Genomic DNA, 16,227 nt, shown 5'->3' with positions numbered 1-16,227 from the left:
AAACCTTTGATTTTCTCACTAGATGCTCAAAAAGCCTTTGACAAAATCCAACATCCCTTCATGATAAAAATCTTGGAGAGAACTGGAATAACAAGAACATATGTGAACATGATAAAAGCAATATACACCAAACCAGCAGCCAACATCAAACTAAATGGAAAGAAACTCAAAGTGATTCCTCTAAAATCAGGAACCAGACAAGGCTGTCCACTCTCTCCATATCTCTTCAATATTTTACTTGAATTACTAGCTAGAGCAATGAGATAAGAAAAGGAGATCAAAGGGATACAAATTGGAAAAGAAGAAATCAAGCTTTCACTATCTGCAGATGATATGATAGTCTACATAAGTGACCCAAAAAACTGTACCAGGGATCTTCAACAGCTGATAAACACCTTCAGCAAAGTAGCAGGATACAAAAATTAACTAAAAACATCAGTAGCCCTACTATATACAGATGATAAGTGCAATGAGGAAGAAATCAGAGAAACATCACCTTTCACAATATCCACAAGCTATGTAAAATATCTTGGGGTAACTCTAACCAAAAAAGTGAAAAACCTGTACAGTAAGAAGTTTGAGTCTTTAAAGATAGAAATTAAAGAAGATACCAGAAGATGGAAAGATCTCTCATGCTCTTGGATAGGTAGAATCAACATAGTAAAAATGACAATCTTGCCAAAAGTAATCTACAGATTCAATGCAATCCCCATCAAAATCTCAACACAGTTCTTCACAGACCTTGAAAGAACAATAGTAAACTTTATATGGAAAAACAAAAAACCCAGGATAGCCAAAATAACTCTGTACAATAGAGGGCCTTCTGGACGCATCACCATCCCTGACTTCAAGCTTTATTGTAGAGCCAGATAGACCAATGGAAACAAATTGAAAACCCTGATATTAACCCACACACCTATGAACACCTCATTTTTTGACAAAGATTCTAAGTCTACACAATGGAAAAAAGATAGCATCTTCAACAAATGGTGCTGGAACAACTGGATTCGGACATGCAGAATATTGCAGATAGATCCATATCTGTCACCATGTACAAAACTTAAGTGCAAATGGATCAAAGATCTCAACATACATCCAGCCACACTGAATCTTCTAGAAGACAAAGTGGAAGATATCCTTGAATTAATTGGTACAAGAGCCTGCTTCCTGAACATTACACCAGTAGCACAGACATTGAGATTTGCAATTAATAAATTTTACCTCCTGAAACTGAGAAGCTTCTATAAGGCAAAGGACACATTCAGTAAGACAAATTGACAGCTCACAGTATGGGAAAATATCTTCACCAACACTACATCAGACAGAGGGCTGATTTCCAAAATATACAATGAACTCAAGAAGCTAGCCACCAAAACACCAAACAATGAAATTACAAAGTGGGGTGCAGAACTAAATAGAGAATTCTCAACAGAGGAATCTGAAATGGCTGAAAGACACTTAAAAAAGTGCTCCAAATCCTTCACTATCAGAGAAATGCAACTTAAAACAACTCTGAGATACCATCTTACACCAGCCAGAATCACTAAAATAAAAAACAACCAATGACACTCTATGGTGGAGAGGATGTGGAGAAAAAGGAACACTCCTGCATTTCTGGTGGGAGTGTAAACTTGTAAGACCACTCTGGAAATCAGTATGGCAGTTGCTCAGAAAAATGTGAATCAGTCTACCTCAAGATCCAGCAATTCCTCTCTTGGGCATATACCCAAATAATGTAGGTTTCTACAACCAGGACATATGTTCAACCATGTTCATAGCAGCATTGTTTGTAATAGTCAGAATCTGGAAGCAATCTAGATGCCCCTCAACTGAAGAATGAATAAAGAAAATGTGGTACATTTATACAATGTAGTACTACTCAGCAGAAAAATGCAATGGAATTTTGAAATTCGCAGGCAAATGGATGGAACTAGAAGAAACCATCCTGAATGAAGTAACCTAGTCACAAAAAGACAAACATGGTATGTCATATATGAATTTTAGACATAGAGCAAAGGATTACCAGCCTACAAATCCTCTTCACCAAAGAAACCAGGAAACAAGAAGGACTCTAAGGGAAAAATGCAAGTACCCCAGGAATAGGAAGGGGCAGGAACTCCGGAGTTAATTGGGAGCATGAGGTAGGGGAGAGGGAGCTGCCAGAATGAGAGGAGGAGAAGAGAGAGGAGAGGAGGAAATGGAGGAGCAGAAATTTTGAGTTGGAAGAAGAATAGAGGAGATCAGGATGAGAGATACCAAATTAGAGGGAGCCATTATAGGTCCGAGGAGAGATCTGGCACTTGGGAGATTTCCAGAGACCTACAAGGATGACACAATCTGACAATCTAGGCAATGGTGGAGAGGATAACCTAAATGCCCTTCCCGTATAATGAAACTGATGACTACTTTTTATGCCATCCTAGAGCCCTCATCCAGTGGCTGATGGAAGCAGAGGCAGACACCCACAGATATATACTGAACTGAGCTCTGGTACCTAGTTGCAGAGAGGGAGGAATCAAGATCAAAGGGGTCGGTACCAGGCTGGTGAAACCCACAGAAACAGCTGGCCTGAACAAGGGGGAGCACATGGACCCCAGACTGCTGTCTGGGAGGCTAGTACAGGACTGATCCAGACCCCTGAACATGGATGTCAATGATGAGGCCTCTGCACTCTAGAGGGCCCCGTAGTGGATTAGTATTTTTCCCTGGTGTAAGAAGGGACTTTGAGAGCCCATCCCAAGTGAAGGGATTCACTCTCGGCCTGGACACATGGGGGACGGCCTATGCCAGGCCCCAGATGATGTGGAGGACTTTGGGGCGCCCTGGTCGAGGGCTCTACCCAGCCTGGGGAGTGGAAGGAGGATGGGATGGGGAGCAGGTGGGATGTTGGGGGAAGGATTGGGGTGTGGGCGGGAGAGTTAGGAGGGATTGACATGTGAAGCAAGTTTGTTCTTAATTTGAACTAATAAAAAAATTACAAAACAACCCCCAAAACAGTGGCTGTCCAAACCATCCTTTGTTGTCATCTACAGCAAAGGTCTGGATTTCACCAACCAAATGGTATTGATCACGATACTGAGAGGTTTATACTACTATTGACTTACCATGTGACCTTGGAACAGTAATCTAGGAAAACTGAAAGAGCATATCTATGGCAATGGGAAGTCCATCATTAACAGGGCTTACCATCCTGTCATCCAGCTAGGACTTTGCTGGCTTCAAGACAAATACTGAACAAATACTTGAAATGGAAGGAATTTCTGTCCTCTCCCATTCCTTCACTGGCTGCTTCTATGTTATTCTGATGCATGTGTTTTCCTGATTATTAAAAATATGTGGATTCAAAAAATTTGTGCTCAATGTCATTTTTAGAGAAATATGTAAGAGCTGAAGTTCAGCATAACATTTGTAATCACATGCTAGGAAATGTTTTTTTTTCTGTATGTATACTCCCATGCCTGTTAGTCTTTTTCATGTCTATAAATGATACTCAAATGTCAGTCTTCACATAAAATGATCTCCATTCATTGCCTACATAATTCAGTGCTTCATGACTGAAAAATTAGCAAAACTGTGAATTTTCTTAGCTAGTCATTTTTAAAGCACACATTTTAATTTGCCATTTATTACATTAATTTACATCTTCAGCATCGTTTGTCTGTGAGGTATAGTGGCAGACCACCAATATTATGGACTGTTTATTAAAATTTCAGAAGGAATTGCCCATGACATGCTAACACATTCAGAACACAGTTTCCTCCTATTTATCAGAGAGGGTAGGCCATTCTATTCTTGGTAACAAGCATTCCCTCCCCCACAGCCCTCAGAGAACAATGACAGGAAAATGATTAATGAGCGAGCTCCATATTACTGCGGCAGGAATCCAGTCTGTACATCAGGGAAGCCTAAATAATTGAAGGAAAGAGGTAATGGTGGTAACATTAGTTATAACGGGTCAGAGAAGCTTTATTCCTGGGCATTTAGCCCAGTTTATGGATCACTCACCTATTCCAGACCACGATTTGCTTTGCTACTTGGTAAGCTGTCCCTTGTAGCTTGGAATCACATCAGAGATTGGAAAGAGAGGCTGGGAAGATTCATTTGTTATCGTTATTGAAACGTTTCAATGGTAACACTTACAATAAAGGTTTACTAATGGGTGATAAATGGCCACATCCAAATTGGACAGCCCATGCTATTTATCACTGGTTTTAGAGTAGAGAGTTGCTTGATTCAAAATCAAAACTACTGAGTAGTTCTGTACTTTGGGTCTGATTGGGATTAATGCATTTTCTGTCTTCTCTTCCGTTTTATAGTTGATAAGAAGGTACTGTGAGGTTAGTGGAATTAAAGTAGTAGTGAAGGGCTAGATAAGAAAAAGCTGTTACTAAATACAGCATCTGTGAAGCCTGTTTATGTGGTTAAATGAAGCTAACAACAAATTGGACTGTAGGCTTAAAGGAGTGGCAGCCAGATCTACACAAGGGCAATATGAGAGGAGGCTATGTGGTAATGAATGCCAGTTGCAAGGTGGACATTGGATGACTTGAGTTCGAAGATCTACTTTAGGCCATCTACATAGCTCTGATTTCAAGCTTTGAGTCTTGTTAGCTCTTTTGATATCTGGACAATGATACTGTCTTTGATAATAAGTTGATATGTGAAAAAAGGCATATATATATATATATATATATATATATATATATATATATATGTACATCTCCAATTATGAATATCAAGGACATAAATAACAACTTCGGAGATGGATATAAAATTGTTGCTCAACCAAAGCAGGGTCCAACTAAATGATGTCATTCACAGAAAATCAAATGTAACAGAAGACAAAGCATACTATAGTCTGAACCTCACGGGAATATGACACTACAAAAGCAGAATTATGGTCTATTTTTCTAGAAATAAACATTTAAGTAATAGGCCTCTGATGGTAACTTTTAAGCATAAAATTTTAGAAAAGGTTCGTTTCTATAAGCTAAAATATCTCATGTTGTGCTTACCAATTTTAAGGGAAAGACATCATCCTATTTATAATAGATAATTAAAAACAGAGTCTTTGTAAGAAGCTATGAATTCTGTAATATTTCATACAAATAAAATTTTAAAGTAAAGTTGAATTACATTAAAATAAAACTGGAATGTAATTATTCTACTAAGGAATTGATTTTAAAAAGCCTCTTTAAGTTGGAGCAAAACAGGGAATCTGGCTATTTAATTATAAAGCCCAGCACAGCTGGCCCCACATTTTGCCTGCAGTGCAGGAGAGCTGGCCCTGATGGCTTGGACATTGGAGAGCAGGTCTTGCCTCTTGTGTTGGCAGGGCAGAAGAGTTGGCCCAAGTAGCTGGGCATGGGATAGTTGGCGGACTGACTAACTCAGCTACCATCCAGGCCCAGATCCAGGGCTTTGAGCTCCCCCACCTCAGCATCTACCCCATCCATGAACTACAGCAGTGCATGAAGAAGCCAGTCCTGCAGAACCAAAGCTGTAGGATTTCCATGACACAGAAAAACAGCAAAAGGGCAGAGAAAAGTCTCTAAGAGTCCAGTATTGGTATAGCAGAAGCCAGAGGACTTGAACCATACCAAAGTCTCAGTGCAATAAACATTTACAAATAAAGCCGTTTGGACAAAAGTGTACACTATGTGACACACTGCAAATTTCACAGTGAGAATGTTTTTTTTTTCCTATCTTCCCTAGCAGGGAGGTTACAAGGGTGGAGGATGGATACAGTAGTACTGGGAAATGAGTGGCATTGGGGTGCACAATGTGAAATTCACAAATAATCAATTAAAAATACAATAAATAAACATGCTATTAAATAAATAAATAAATAAGCAAAACCAGAACCAATTAGAATATGCTGTCATCAGTGCATTTGAGAAGGGAATACACTTTAAGTTTATTACTTTATATTTTATATCCTATGCTTTAATATTTAAAAAGTTAAGCCAACATACATACCAAAAATCTTCTAAGATGCTATATGGAGTAAGTGGTTTGGAAAAAGATTTGCTTTTATTTTTATACCAGCATGTGAAGCAGGTGTGTTAAGAGCCATTTCCTACTGTGTGAAAGAGCAAAGATCATCTCTATGACAACTACCAGAAGCAGAGTACAGACACATCCACCCACTACATCCTGGACTGCAGTTTTAACAGTTGTCTGGGACTGATGAGACAAAATACACCCCTCTGCAACAAGTTGCATGAAATAGATAACTTACAGAGAGGCAGACTTAACAAAAGCAGCCTAAAGTCTTTATGGGCTCCCCATTCACTGCTGAAGAAAGTTTTGTGAGGTGGTTGGAGTATTGACTGTGTGGGTCCCCACTTTTATCATGGCTGAAAGGACCCACAATTCAGGCTCTGGGGTTATATAGCAAGGGACAACATGATTACGTAAAATATTGAAGGGTATCCTGCTTCCAAGAGAGGCAGGGAACAAAGTCTGGACTGTTCTGCACAGCTCTTCTCTAACTTAAGATGCTATATTCCTTAGGAAGAACAAGAATAGAGCTCAGGAGGTTTCATGCAGAATCTCTCTGTCTCAAGATAGTGCACTTCCAGCACATTCTATAGTTATTCTGAGAACTATAAGAGAAACTAAGAAAGAGTGAGAAACTGGGGCAGTGAGGCTATCTGGGGACCAGGAGAAGATTTCTAAAGGCCCAATTCAGCTTAACAGAAGTTACTTATAAATTCAACAATGAGAGGAAGATCATTTGACACATTCTATCTGTTTTTGGTTATTACGTATCTATTTCAGGTAAAAACAGTTCAGGTATTCTTGCCTCACTCACATGTTATACATCAAGCCATATAATCACACTTAAGGTATATGGTCTGTTGCTAGAATCAAAGTAGCCAGTTAATCCCTGAACAGAGGGCAACTCTTCATCCCAGCACTGCATTAGCGGTGTTCTCTAGGTGTCCCCACCCATCCTCTATCTTAGCGTTTCATAAATACACTTTCCTTACCCCTCTTCAGGAGACTTTAACTTCAACACACCTGTAATTTTTTCTTTTTCATTATTATTATATTACTTTCTTCTTTACTTTCCGCCCTCCAAACCCTCTCATCTATTCTTCTTGCTCTCTTTCAAATTCATGGCTTCCTTTAAAAAATTAATTGTTCTTACATGCATGTATATTTATTTGTGTGTATATTTCTAAATACATAAATACAACCTGCTCAGTTTGTATGTTACTTGTATGTATGTTTACCCACACAATTTTGAGGCATAAAAACTCCTTTGCTGGAAGCAAATTTCACTAATATAGAGACCAGTGATTAATATATCAGATGTATAATTTGTTATTTAAAGATGCATTTATTCAATCCGAATGGGGGAAAAGTTCAATGTTTTTTCTCAAATCTGGATTTCCTAATCTTTCTGTGAGATAAACGTCCCATTTTAGTCAAAAATTTTCCTAGTATATTACTTCATCATTTTTTAGTTTTACATAATATCTCTTTAGTAGCTTTCTCTTCCTTAGTTCATCTGGGCTGAACATATATTTCTCTGTCTCAAGTAATTTTCAATGGACCAGGTCCTAGAGGAAATGTGTCTATGTCCAAATCTATGCCCACTACTTTCTTCAAGAGTTTGGAAAAATGTCTTTATGTATGAGATTTTTCGCTCTTGTTAGAACAGGAACATTGCAACTCGTGAAAATAAGTTTGAACATTTGTATTCTCTACAACTCATCAGTTGTTTTCCATGTATGCTAAGAGACAAAGCCAAGAATGTTCATGTACTATACTCATGTCTTGGTGTCTTCACAACAGTTTTGAGAGTTACGATGAACAACATTTGGTTTATTTTATACCATACTTTTCTCCAACTCTAAGTATCTGAGACAGATATCACTAATGAACCCTAGAGGACTTACAGAGTTTCCCATTTCCCCCCCTCAACAGCCCAGGCCCACAGGCAACCACAACCCATCAACTGAAGTCATGAAGTGGAACATTTTTGCTTTACTAGCCTCAAGATAGTTAGGCAATGGGACAAAGTGTACTTAATAGTTTTTTAAATGGTTTTGAATATAGGAAATGATAAGCAGATTTTCAAAATCTGATTTTCTAATATCACCCTCTTTAAAAATATTTCACCATGATAGACAGGTTAATTTCACTAATATTAGCTAGACTCATTTTACTTTAGCCTTTAGAACTAAGTTTTGCAATTATTTTAGGATGACAAATTATGCTTCCCATCTCCTGATGTTTTTAACTTCTTGTCAAAATGCTCAGATTTATTTTACTTTTATAATTCATATTGATCCACTACAAAATGCAGCTAATTTCCAACTGTCATTCAATTTATTTTTATGACATTTTCTCCTTTGATTTTGACACCACCTTTTTCTAAATTGCTTCTGCCTCTTTTTTTATGTAGCAATCCATAGAAAGAAAAGTCTAATTGGATACAACAGTGGGTCACATCAGCATTCCACAGATCTACCCATGCTTTCCAAAATGAGAGTGGAAATTGCCGTGTCTATTATGTGCTTCTCCCCAAAAGTTGATTTATTTCCCCGAACCACAGCATATATTGCAATTCTTCCCAGCAAATAAGTTTAGAAGGAAAAGCACTAAGTCACCAAGGGATACTTTTAAATCACCAGAGCAGAGGAAGAAGAAAGGGATGTAGCTACACACATAGAATGAAAATTTTCAAGGTTTCCTGTGGCTGATGATCTAAGTTTTTATTTTTATGTTTGGGTTGAAGAATCCCTGTCTAATAAAGAATTATTATAGACATCCTGTAGGTGTTCGTGTGTCAATTTAGTTAAAAGATGGTTTCCTGAGAAAGTGAAGATTTCCACATCTTTAGATTAACTTTCTTACCAAGACTAACTTCCTCAACAGAATCTTCTCTCAACTAAAAGAATCAACTTTAAGGCTGGGGAGGCATATTGGGTTAAACTGATTTTCTCAGAGATGAGGCCATTTGTACTACATCCAGAATAATTCAAGGGTTGTTTTGATTTCTGGGGAAGACCTAGATTCAAGTCTCACACTGGCTAGTTGGATGCCAATTAGAAAGATCTTCTCTTTGACATGCCTTTCCTTGCTTTTAGGAGCCCACTTTTAACTCTCCAAACTGACTTCTTTGTAAGTTAGAAAGAGTATTTGACAATGAGGTTCACAAACTTGCAGAGAAATTCTTTAGTAGGTCTAGATGCTGCTGGAAGGACAGTCTGCCTACACCCAGGAGACTGTGCATTGACAGTCTTGTCTTTTCAGAGCTCAAGAGCTCTGGCAATTAAAAATTTCAGTGTACTTCAAGACACAGCAGTATTTCGCTGGGCGGTGGTGATGCCTTTAATCCCTGCACTCAGGAGGCAGAGACAGGTGGATTTCTGTGAGTTTGAAGCCAGCTTGGTCTGTAGAGTGAGTGTTAGGATAGGCTCCAAAGCCACATAGAGAAACCCTATCTTGAACCCCCCCCCAAAAAAAAGAAAAGAAAAGAAAAGCAAGCAAGCAAGCAAGCAAGCAAGCAGTATTTCAAATGTTTACAAGATGACACTGATCTATCATCCCCTGACAGTCAGGCAAGTGCCTCTGGTCATGATTCATGTTAGTGTCCCCGTCTTCTTGCGACGGTACAAAGAAGGTACAAAGGTAATCAACCAGAAGAGGAAGTATCAGTAATTCATAGTTTTACAAATGTTGAAAACAAGGGGAGGAAACTTTTAAAATTATCACAAATGTAAAAGTACACTGTAGAGTCACAATCTAAGATTCCTGATTGACAGCCTCATGGCCTACTAGTCTTGGATTCTTACTGTCACATCACTTTTAACCTTCTCTTTCTTTTTCTCCTTCCAACATCTCTGTCTTTCATGAGTTAGATTTACATCATGACCTTGCGATGAGCATAGATGCTCTTCAACCGTCTAGTGCTTTGACTAAAGCCATAGTTTCGCTACCCCAAGGCTGAAGGCTGCCTGTCTATAAGAGGATTAATTTATCTTATCTACTTACATGATTATTATTGGAAACTAAATAGGCTTTTTGAGGCAAAACCCTTATCCAAAGTAAGACCAGAAAATCATGGTGGTTATTGTCATCTATCCCCAAAGTTTCTCTGTAAAAAATTTCTTATTTTTGCCTTTCCTGAAAAATTTTTATATCTATCAACTCTGTCACTTGTTTTGTCTTCAGTCTTGGTTGGTTATCTGTGATGGTTTCAATGGGAAATGTCCTCTATAGGCGTGGGTATTTGAGTAATTGGTGCCCCGTTGATAGCACTTTGGAGGAGACTATGGAACTGTTAGGAAGTATAACTTTCTTATGGGGGGAAAACCCTTTAAATATGCAGAAATGTTAGTCAAAATAATTGGGAAATCCATCCTCAGAGTTAACTTTTCTTTTCAGATTTTTCCAAAGCTTTCGTTGTTATCACTTGTCTGTAGTCACATGAAATGATATCCAACTTATCGCTCTATTTCTTAGTTGATAGCTCTCCTCAGAGATGTCTGTGCCTCTAGGATGTTCTAAATGCTGTCCCTCTTTAGGAACAGATTGTCTAGGGTGGTATTCAGGCTGTATAATATATTGTAGTCAAGTATAAACATAAATCTATGTCAAATACCCAATATTAAGCAAAGAATGGAACTATTTCCTTCCTGAAATATATGCATCAAGAGCTCTTTTTGGTCATTAAGAATTCATCATAAGTAGGGGCATCTTGGAAATAATAAATGCATAAATCTATGAATGGCACCATAGCACATATCTTGTATATCTGAGTATTTTACTTAATGGAACCTAAATCCATCAAGCATAGGATTGTAGATGTTGCCCTTTAGGGGCAGTCCTGACATCAGCATGCAAGTATAAGACCACAGAGAAGTAAAATTTGATTTCAAACTATATCCACTATCTTTCCTACTGTGGCCAAAGGTGAACTTTGCAGGTTGCTTTCTCTCAGTATCAGTTCTCTTTCTGATGGGAGATACCAGAGCACCAAATAGAAAGTTCCTGAGTAGGAGTTACTCAGAAAATGTTGAGTTTCTTTCATTTTTTGCTTTATGGGTTCTTTTTTGGGGGGGCAACTTTTCTTTTTTTTAAAATATTTTTACCTTATCTGGATAAATTGTACTGTGTATTTACTCTATCTAAATGACATGCATTTCCCAGAAAATGTTGTGCTACCAATGTGCTATTGTTATGTTGAAGACATATTTAAAGACTACAGTAGATTCCATAAGAATTAAGGATTATTTATCTTCCTGTCTTTTGTGATTGGTAATGTGGTCCTCAGCTGACTGTACCCAAGCTTGAGGTCCTGTTTGTAGGTGTTACAAGTAAAAGTCATTGTGTTTATTACAAATGAATGAGTCTTTTGGCTAGTTCCTTCCTTGATTATGCTTAATTACCATGTATAATGAGGCATCTGTTCAGATTAAGAACCTGGATCTGATGGGGTCCAGACAGTTGACCAGCTCTCCATGTCTAGACAAGGTCTGTTAGGGGGCACTGACAGATGGTGAGACCAAAGTTACCTGACATTAAATTCATCATGTTATTTTATATGAAACAATTCAGGATTCACTTTCAGTAGGGGGCATGTTTCTACTAGGACCTCTGACGCTGCTCTTCTCTCTTTGAAACACCCCATGCCTGATTTAATGATTTTAAATTATTTTATACTTAAAATTTTTGTGTCAGTATAGTGTTCACTAAGTAGTCCTGTGCTCCCCAACTTTTCCTGCAACCAAGTCAGATGTTTCTGACATTCAAGGAGCATCTTTGAAAATGTTTACAGAGCTGCTAGACCACAGCCTCTTTTCTACTTCTCAAAACACCACTGTGGTACTGGTGCTTGGTGTCTTGAGAGGCAGGGCTGGGGAGGGAGGAGAGAGATTATGATAGCTCAAAATTAAACATTTATATTTATCAATCTGAGGTGACCTTTCAAAAACTCTAGCAAAGATATTTTTCCTTCAGCTGGTTTTCCCTCTAATATGATAGAAACATGAAATTCACTAGAATGAAGGTCTTACAAAGGAAATGGTGTGTGTGTGTGTGTGTGTGTGTGTGTGTGTGTGTGTGTGTGTGTATGTGTGGTATGTTCATATATGCTAGAAAATTTCTCCCACATGCTAGACCTTTGATGAATAACTTAAAGAAACAGAGACTAAAATTAAAAGTGAGGTGAGGCTTGCTTAACAGGCTGTTAATTGAGTTCTCCTTTTTTCTTGTCCTACTGCATGTGCTTCCACTAAGAAAAAATAATTTTAATAGACTAGTAAAGAAAACACACTTCTCAAGAACAGAGGGACAGAGACCCAAAGGCCCAAGGAAATGTCTTCTTGCTCTTAGAGTTGGGATAGCTATGAAATAACCACTCTGAGACTTAATATCTATTTATAATTGTTTGGCCATTGGCTTAGGCTTCTTACTGGCTAGCTCTCTCTTAATTATTAACCCATAACTATTAATCTGTGTATCTCCATGTGGCCTTATCTTACTAGAGAATGCCTGGGAGTCCTACCTTCCCTAGAGCTACATGGCATCTTACTGACGCTGCCTATAATGCATCTTTATCCTTGTTTAGATTTCCTGCCTGGCTAAAATTTGCCTGTCTATTGGCCAAAACAGCTTTATTTATTAACCAGTAAGAGTAAAACATATTTGCAGCATACAGAAGGATATCCCACATCAATGAATTCCCTGTGTGGCATCCCCTGTGACCTGTCTGCTGTTCACATAGCTTAAATTTAGGAACACAAATAGTATTTTCCTCAAAGGCTTTCTTTTCTTTTTTCCTTTTTCTTCTCTCATACATTACTGTTTGATTGAAATTTCCCATCTCTTCCCTCCCTCCCTTCTTCCCCTCCTCCCTGTCCTTCCCCTTCCCTCAGATCCATCCTTTCTCTGTTTCCCTCTATAAAACAGCAGGCCTCACACTTATATCAACTGAACACAGTTTAACAACTTGTAGTAAGTCTAGATGTAAACCCTCATAGCACCAAGGCTAGAAGAGACAACCCAGTAGGAGGAAAAGGGTCCTAAATAATAATAATAATAAATAATAATAATAATAACAATAATAATAATAATAAATAATCAGAGACATCCCCACTCCTATTGTTAGCTACAGAAACATTACATATATGCAGCTGGTCTAGTACAGACCTACTCAAGCTCCACAGTTGCCACTTCAGTCTCTGTGAGCCTCTAGGAGCTCTATTTAGTTGATTCTGTGGGCCATGTTCTCCTAGAGTTCTAAGTCCTCCTGTCTCCTACATTCCTTCCTATCCTTCTTCTGTGAGGTTCCCCAAGCTCTACCTAATGTTTGGCTATGGGTTTCTGTATCTTCTCCTATCAGATGTTGGAGGAAGCCTCTCTAATGATGATTGAGATAGGCACTGATTTATGAGTATAGTAGTATATCATTAGCAAAAATTGATAACAAATCATTTCTTTCTTTCTTTCTTTCTTCCTTTCTTTTTCATCAGTAGTATTTGGTTCTTATAACCTAGGTCTCTGAGCCATTCAGCTTCTGGTCCTGGCCAACCAGGAAGGGTTGGGCATGGACTTCCTCTCATGGTCTGGGTCTCAAGTTAGGCACCATTCAAGCCCTTGTAGCTATATAAAGCTAAACAATTTCGCAATTTGCAATTAATTGAGAGAGAGAGAGAGAGAGAGAGAGAGAGAGAGAGAGAGAGAGAGAGAGAGAGAGATGTTTATGTTGCCAGTGGTATTGTGGTACACCATCTCCCACACATAATATTGAACAGAGAGTAGCATAGCTTGGATGTGTTGCATGGGGGAGAGAAGCTTCCAATGAGTGAAATAATTATTTCCTAAAACTCTCTGCTATATAAGGTAACTTCATTAAGACACAGCTTTGAAACAGGTTCCTTGTCTATGGAAAGAAAGTAATGATATCCCCACTTTGCAAAATCAGTTGAATGGAGTAATTATTGTATGAATGAGAATCCATGTGAATGCATCAGTGACTCATCATATAGCCCTTTGTTCTTGGAAGAGGGTTGTAGGCTGTAGTGAGTGCTCATCAGTTGGAGGCAGAAGATGTGGGCTCAGGCTTGGCCGTGTTACTCATTCTGTGGGCAGTGTTTGGCTTTTGCCCAAGCATCTATTACTCAGAGAACTCATTTTTTTCCATTGGGAATTCAAAGTTCCCTCATCTGGACATGTGCTTGGGTGAATTAATCTCAGCATAAAATTAAAGACACTTCTGAGGAGTTGCTGGGAACACTGATGAGTTAGTACATGCATAGCCCATATATAATGTATGTGTGGCATTTAACAAATGCTATGTTGCCAAGCTTGTATTTTCTTTGTCTATGAATAACTAAAATATAATTCAAATAAATGAATAAACAGCATATTGCTATTTTATTAGGGACTTCATACTCTTCTCATCTTATTTATGAGTTAACTTATCAACTAGTCCCTCAATTTTTATGATGCATCTACTCTGTGCACTGCTTTAGTTACAATAGCTTGTCAAATCGAGAGAACATGGTAAGTTCTCATGACACTGATGAGATGCTTGTCTCAGTACTGATTTTTGCTCACATTAAGGGTCAAGCCTCCACATTCCATGTTGATGAAATTAATCTGTGGTGGAAAAATCATCCATCTTTATTATTTGTAGTTTAATTGCTATAATTGGAAAATTTGATGCCTTATTTTCTGTAGATGCCCCTCTGCTCATTCTAGAAGTCAGTACCAGGAAATAAGGAGGGTGGTCTCATTTATTAGCTCAGTTGCTTTAGGATTTTTTTGTATTTTTTTATTAGTTCAAATTAGGAACAAGCTTGTTTCACATGTCAATCCCCTATCCCTCTCCCTCCCCTACCCCCACCCCTATCCCTTACCTCCAACCTACCCCCTACCTCATCCACCTGCCACTCCCCACGCAGGGTAGGGACCTCCAATGGGGCTCCCCAAAGTCCACCACATCATCCTGGGCCAGGCCTAGGCCCTCTCCCATGTGTCCAGGCCAAGAGTGCATCCCTTCACTTGGGATGGGCTCTCAAAGTCCCTTCTTACACCAGGGAAAAATTCTAATCCACTACCAGGGGCCCCCTAGAGTGCAGAGGTCTCCTCATTGACATCCATGTTCAGGGGTCTGGATCAGTTCTGTACTGGCTCCCAGACAGCAGTCTGGGGTCCATGTGCTCTCCCTTGTTCAGGCCAGCTGTTTCTGTGGGTTTCACCAGCCTGGTAACCACCCCTTTGATCTTGATTCCTCCCTCTCTGCAACTAGGTACCAGAGTTCAGTTCAGTATATATCTGTGGGAGTCTGCCTTTGCTTCCATCAGCCACTGGATGAGGGCTCTAGGATGGCATATAAAGTAGCCATCAGTTTCATTATACGGGAAGGGCATTTAGGTTATCCTCTCCACCATTGCCTAGATTGTCAGGTTGTGTCATCCTTGTAGGTCTCTGGAAATCCCCCAAGTGCCAGATCTCTCTTCGGACCTATAATGGCTCCCTCTAATATGGTATCTCTCATCCTGCTGGCCGATATTCTTCCTCTAACTCAATATTTCTGCTCCTCCATTTCCTCCTCTCTTCTCCTCTTCTCCTCCTCTCATTCTGGCAGCTCCCTCTCCCCTACCTCATGCTCCCAATTAGCTCAGGAGTTCCTGCCCCTTCCTATTCCTGGGGTCCTTGCATTTTTCCCTTAGAGTACTTCTTGTTTCCTGGTTTCTTTGGTGAAGAGGATTGTAGGCTGGTAATCCTTTGCTCTATGTCTAAAATTCATATATGAGTGAGTACATACCATGTTTGTCTTTTTGTGACTGGGTTACCTCACTCAGGATGGTTTCTTCTAGTAGTATCCATTTACCTGTGAATTTCAAGATTCTATTGCTTTTTTCTGATGAGTAGTATTACATTGTATAAATGCACCACATTTTCTCTATCCATTCTTCAGTAGAGGGGCATCTAGGTTGCTTCCAGGTTCTGGATATTACAAACAACACTGCTATGAACACGGTTGAACATATGTCCTTGGTGTATAAACCTGCATTATTTGGGTATATGCCCAAGAGAGGAATTGCTGGATCTTGAGGTAGACTGATTCCCATTTTTCTGAGCAACCAACATACTGATTTCCAAAGTGATCTTACAAGTTTGCATTCTCATCAGCAATGCAGGAGTGTTCCTTTTTCTTCACATCCTCTCCAGCATAGATTGTCATTGGTATTTTTGATT

Source organism: Cricetulus griseus (assembly GCF_003668045.3).
Source record: "Cricetulus griseus strain 17A/GY chromosome 1 unlocalized genomic scaffold, alternate assembly CriGri-PICRH-1.0 chr1_1, whole genome shotgun sequence".
Lineage (NCBI taxonomy): Eukaryota > Metazoa > Chordata > Mammalia > Rodentia > Cricetidae > Cricetulus > Cricetulus griseus.
The sequence above is the reverse complement of the archived record's forward strand: the minus strand, read 5'-3'. Positions refer to the sequence as shown.